Genomic DNA, 4,605 nt, shown 5'->3' on the forward strand with positions numbered 1-4,605 from the left:
TAGGGCGATCTTCTGAAGGGTCACCCTAATTATCTGTATTATCCCTCGGAGTGAGGGGTCTCTGAAGAGCTTTAGGAGCTCTACTATGTCAGAAGAAGCTTGAGGTGGTTGGGAGGAGGGGGCCACTTGAGATGTGGTGGTGGCAGCCGGGCGGAGTGCCGGGAAATCATGGCTCGAGAAAGCTGGTGGGGGTAGAGAGGGAACAGCTGGCACAGGGTCAGCTGGCCTGTTGGGGTTTGCCGCTAGGGCAAAAGTAACATTCTCTCGTAGCCGAGCGGGCCGTGCGGGGGTGGGTCCTGCAGTGCCTTTCTTGGCAGTGGGTAGGCGGTTTTGCTGGAGGTTCAGAAGCCGCAGGTAGGAGGGGCAGCCCCGGTAACTGGCTGTGTGCTCTTGATTGCAGTTGACGCAGCGGGGTTTCTGCGTTCTGTCACCCTTCCTGGGGCATTCAAGGGAACTATGTCCCTCGCCACAGATGACGCACCTAGAATTACAGAAGCAGCCGCCAGATGTGTGTCCGTAGCGTTGGCACCGGTAGCACTGAATGGGTCCCACCGGGCTAACGTACTTCTCCACCCTGACGTGAATGCCTAATAGGTACTCGACCTTATAAATATTCTCATCTGAGGTGCCATTGCCACTGTACGTGACGAGGAACATAGGTAGCCTCCTTTTGCTGCGGGTAGAGGTCAGCTGGGCTACGGCTGCAATCTCGAAGCCTTTGGCCTCGAGTTCTTCCCGGATAGCCTCAGGGTCTTGCGAGGTGTGCAGGCCGCGAATAACTATTTTCTTAAACCTCTTTTCCTGGAGGGGGCGGGTGTGATATTCGCCTTTGAAGTGACCGATAAGGCTTTTCAGGGTTTCGTAGTCCTCCAGGGTCTGGGTTTGTACTCTTACTCCGTCAAAGAGAATTTTCATACGGTACGTAATCCCATTCTCTCTGAGCAGAGCAATGAGCTTGTTGATGTCTTTTACCTCCCGAATATAGACAGGGGGGACTTGAAGTCGCTTCTTTGGAGGGTTAGACGACGTCTCAGCACCGTCTGTTACGGTGTTAGGGGGGGCAGAGTTAGCCTGTGATGTGGTGGAGGCTGTAGTGGAGGCCTGAGAAGTGGTGGTGGCGTCTGAAGTGACGTTTCGCCTTGGTTTAGTGACTTGGCTTGGGGCAGCGGTTGCATTGGCAGGGATCGAATTGAATATGTCGTACTGGTTAGTGATGATCAGAGGCCTAGGCTTTACACAAGGGGCGGCGGGGCGCCGTCTTTGTGATCTACCATTCGGTAACAAAAATTCATCAGTTTCGTTGGTGGTAGGGGGGGCTTGGTCTTCCTCGTCATTACTGAATTGTGCGCAGGAAGACGCTGAGCTGTTGCTTGGGCTAGAAGAGGCTGAGCTGCCGCTCGAGCTAGGGGACGCTGGAGAGTCGCCTCGCTCCTCGGGGATGATTTCAGAGTCCTCATCTCTTATCTGGTTTACTTGGCGTTCGGGGGTCATAAATGCAGGGGTCATAGCTTGCTTGGGGCTGAAGCTCTGATACTTAGGGATCGCTCCATGATTGGCTTTAGAGGCCGCATTAGGGATCACTCCATGACTGGCTTTAGAGGCCGCATTTTTGCCTTGTCGCGTTAGCCTAACGGACGGTTGGGGGGGCACATCGTCATCATTAAGTTGAACTGGTTTCGGCATGCTGGCGCCAGAGTAATAATAATAATAATGTAAGAAATCCTAGTGAGGATGTAAAGTAATAATAATAATAACAATGTAATTTCACGGGCCTCCTGCCGAAGCAGGAGGGGGGGGTCCTAAAAAGGGGCACGCAGTCAGTGGTACGTTTATATAGTACCAACAGAAATGCAGTCGAAAAAACGTAGAACGTGGCGAGCGAGAAACTGGGGGAATGTCAAACACCCGTAGGTGGACGGAGTGATGTAACCTTGTTGGTACTGTCGTGACAGGGCAAGTTTTTCAAGTGGTTAGGGCCACAGACAAGCCACGAGCAGTAGTTCACCAAGGTTACGGACTGTAGTTTATGATGGCCGCCGGGGCGACGAAAATCGGGTACCTACGACTAGGCCTAAGGCCCGTACCGAGACGCTAATTTCGCTCAGCCTAACACTACCAGTCTCAGTACGGGGAGCAGCAGAAGACACAGCAGACACAGCAGGAGAAGTCCAGTCGGGCAGGTGAGAGCAGGATTCCAGGAAGCGCTCCCCAGGCAGGGCCCCACAGGCAGCCCGAGACAAAGAAGTTGACCTTGTCCCTCGTCACTACAGGGCGATCGCGGGCACGTGGCAGGGTAAGCACAGACCAGACAAATGCTCACAAGGTAGGCTGTATCACAATTGAATGTGAAAACAACCCAAGACAATAGCTCTTTACCAGCCCGTATCACAATGAAGTGAGCACGGAGTAGCGGGAGTGTCTGTGCAACCCAGCACGTAGCACAACGCTTTCGCCAGCAAGCAAGCTTCTTCTTTCTTCTTACGACGGAGCGGAGCGAACAAGCAGCTGACCCGGACGGCTCACCGAAGCGAAGTGAATGAATGAATGATCTGATGAATGATACCGAATCACTCTGCGCACCAGTTTTGTAGCCTGCAAGGTTGCTCAACGTTACGAGCCAACCAATAAGGCTGCAGTAAGCTTGCGCTCATTGGCTAGTCGCATGCAGCCCTCTCGGTCTTAAAAAGAATTGCAAGGGGCCCGCAAAATTTACTTTCTAGGAGACATCCGAGACAACCATGCCACCCAAGACAAGCGGAAAGGCAGCCAAGAAAGCCGGCAAGGCCCAGAAGAACATCTCCAAGGGAGACAAGAAGAAGAAGCGCAAGAGGAAGGAAAGCTATGCCATCTACATCTACAAGGTGCTTAAACAGGTACATCCTGATACTGGCATCTCCAGCAAGGCGATGAGCATCATGAACAGCTTTGTCAACGACATCTTCGAGCGCATCGCCGCTGAGGCTTCCCGTCTGGCCCACTACAACAAGCGCTCCACCATCACCAGTCGGGAGATCCAGACTGCCGTCCGCCTCCTGTTGCCCGGTGAGCTGGCCAAGCACGCCGTCAGTGAGGGTACCAAGGCAGTTACCAAATACACCAGCTCCAAGTAAGGTGCCAGGTTTTCTGCCTTGCTGCATTCTTAACAAACGGCCCTTTTCAGGGCCACCACACCTTTAAAAAAAAGAGCAGCATCTGTTAGCCTTGTTATCAACTCCACTCTGATTTTATCTATCTGTCCTACTTCATATACATCGAAAGACAGTGCAAAACATTCAAATCATAAGCTAACGAGGGAAGAACTACTACTACTACTACTACTACTACTGCATTACCTTATTGCTAAAAATCCTCCTGCTTTGTCCTTTACAATGAAAACCAGACCAACCCCCATGGCACTACAGCCCCTAAGCAAGCAGGCTGAGTGGACCTCAAAGCAGCCATTAGAACGAGGTAAAATTCCTTTGCCTGGCCGGGAATTGAACCCGGGCCCCCCAGCTACGAGGCAGGCACGCTGCCCCTGCGCTACAGCGCCGGCCCCTTCACAACCACCTTCAGTAATTATTATTATTATTATTATTATTATTATTATTATTATTATTATTATTATTATTATTATTATTATTACAACCCTAGACACTTCCCGTGTGTGTGTGCGCGCGCGCGCCAGCGCGCGCGTTTTTTTGGGGTTAGGTTACGAGAAGTGGGGTTAAGTCGAGTTAGGTTACGTTTCGCCGCGGAGCGCGACAACCACCCGCGCCCGCTCCGCGACGGCGACCTCCGAGCACACCCCTGCACCATTGCCAACGCCCCCGCGCCACAAAGACCTCCAGGAAACTCGCTTTGCGGTTCGTATGGACGTTTCAAGCTCCGTTCTCTCGCCAACGGCCATACCATGTTGAATACACCGGTTCTCGTCCGATCACCGCAGTTAAGCAACATTGGGCGTGGTCAGTACTTGGATGGGTGACCGCTTGGGAACACCACGTGCCGTTGGCTCAATTCCCTTTTTACCAAGTTTCCCAGTCCCAGTACGACAACTTACTTTCAACTTTTGCCTCAGGCCAGCAGAAATTGCTTAAATCACGTTTTTTGTTACGTCTGAAACTAGCTAGACCTTTTGCTGCTCTTCGACCCCGTGTGGCTATACAGGAACGAAGCTTAGCGTAGTATTGCATTTCCTCCTAGGTGACCGGCCTAACCTGGCGGCGGCGACATCATTATTATTATTATTATTATTATTATTATTATTATTATTATTATTATTATTATTATTATTATTATTATTATTATTCGTGTCTCTCTCTCTCTCTCTCTCTCTCTCTCTCTCTCTCTGTGTGTGTGTGTGTGTGTGTGTGTGTGTGTGTGTGTGTGTCGACCTAGGGGACCCTTGCTGAGCCTAGCACCGCTTCCAATTACTCGTGCCAGGATTTTAACTTTCGTACCTCCTATCGTACGTCCCTATGTCTAAACTTGCTGTTCTTATTCTTTTAGGTTAGTGTAGCTTATCCTGCAGGCCTCTTATGGCACATAACATCATTCTACGTCCTATTTCTCCCAATATTAAGATTATTAAAGGGCGGAACGAGGCTTCCAAACTCCCCGCCC

General features: G+C 51.1%; 1 non-coding gene across 1 annotated transcript; it reads left to right on the top strand.

Moving 5' to 3' along the window:
• Window positions 1-3,877: 3,877 nt before the first annotated feature.
• Window positions 3,878-3,996, top strand: LOC136886949 (5S ribosomal RNA). The gene has a single exon (XR_010861900.1). It is a non-coding gene; the product is annotated as a 5S ribosomal RNA (ribosomal RNA).
• Window positions 3,997-4,605: the final 609 nt, after the last annotated feature.

Source organism: Anabrus simplex, chromosome 4 (assembly GCF_040414725.1).
Source record: "Anabrus simplex isolate iqAnaSimp1 chromosome 4, ASM4041472v1, whole genome shotgun sequence".
Taxonomy (NCBI): Eukaryota; Metazoa; Arthropoda; class Insecta; order Orthoptera; family Tettigoniidae; genus Anabrus; species Anabrus simplex.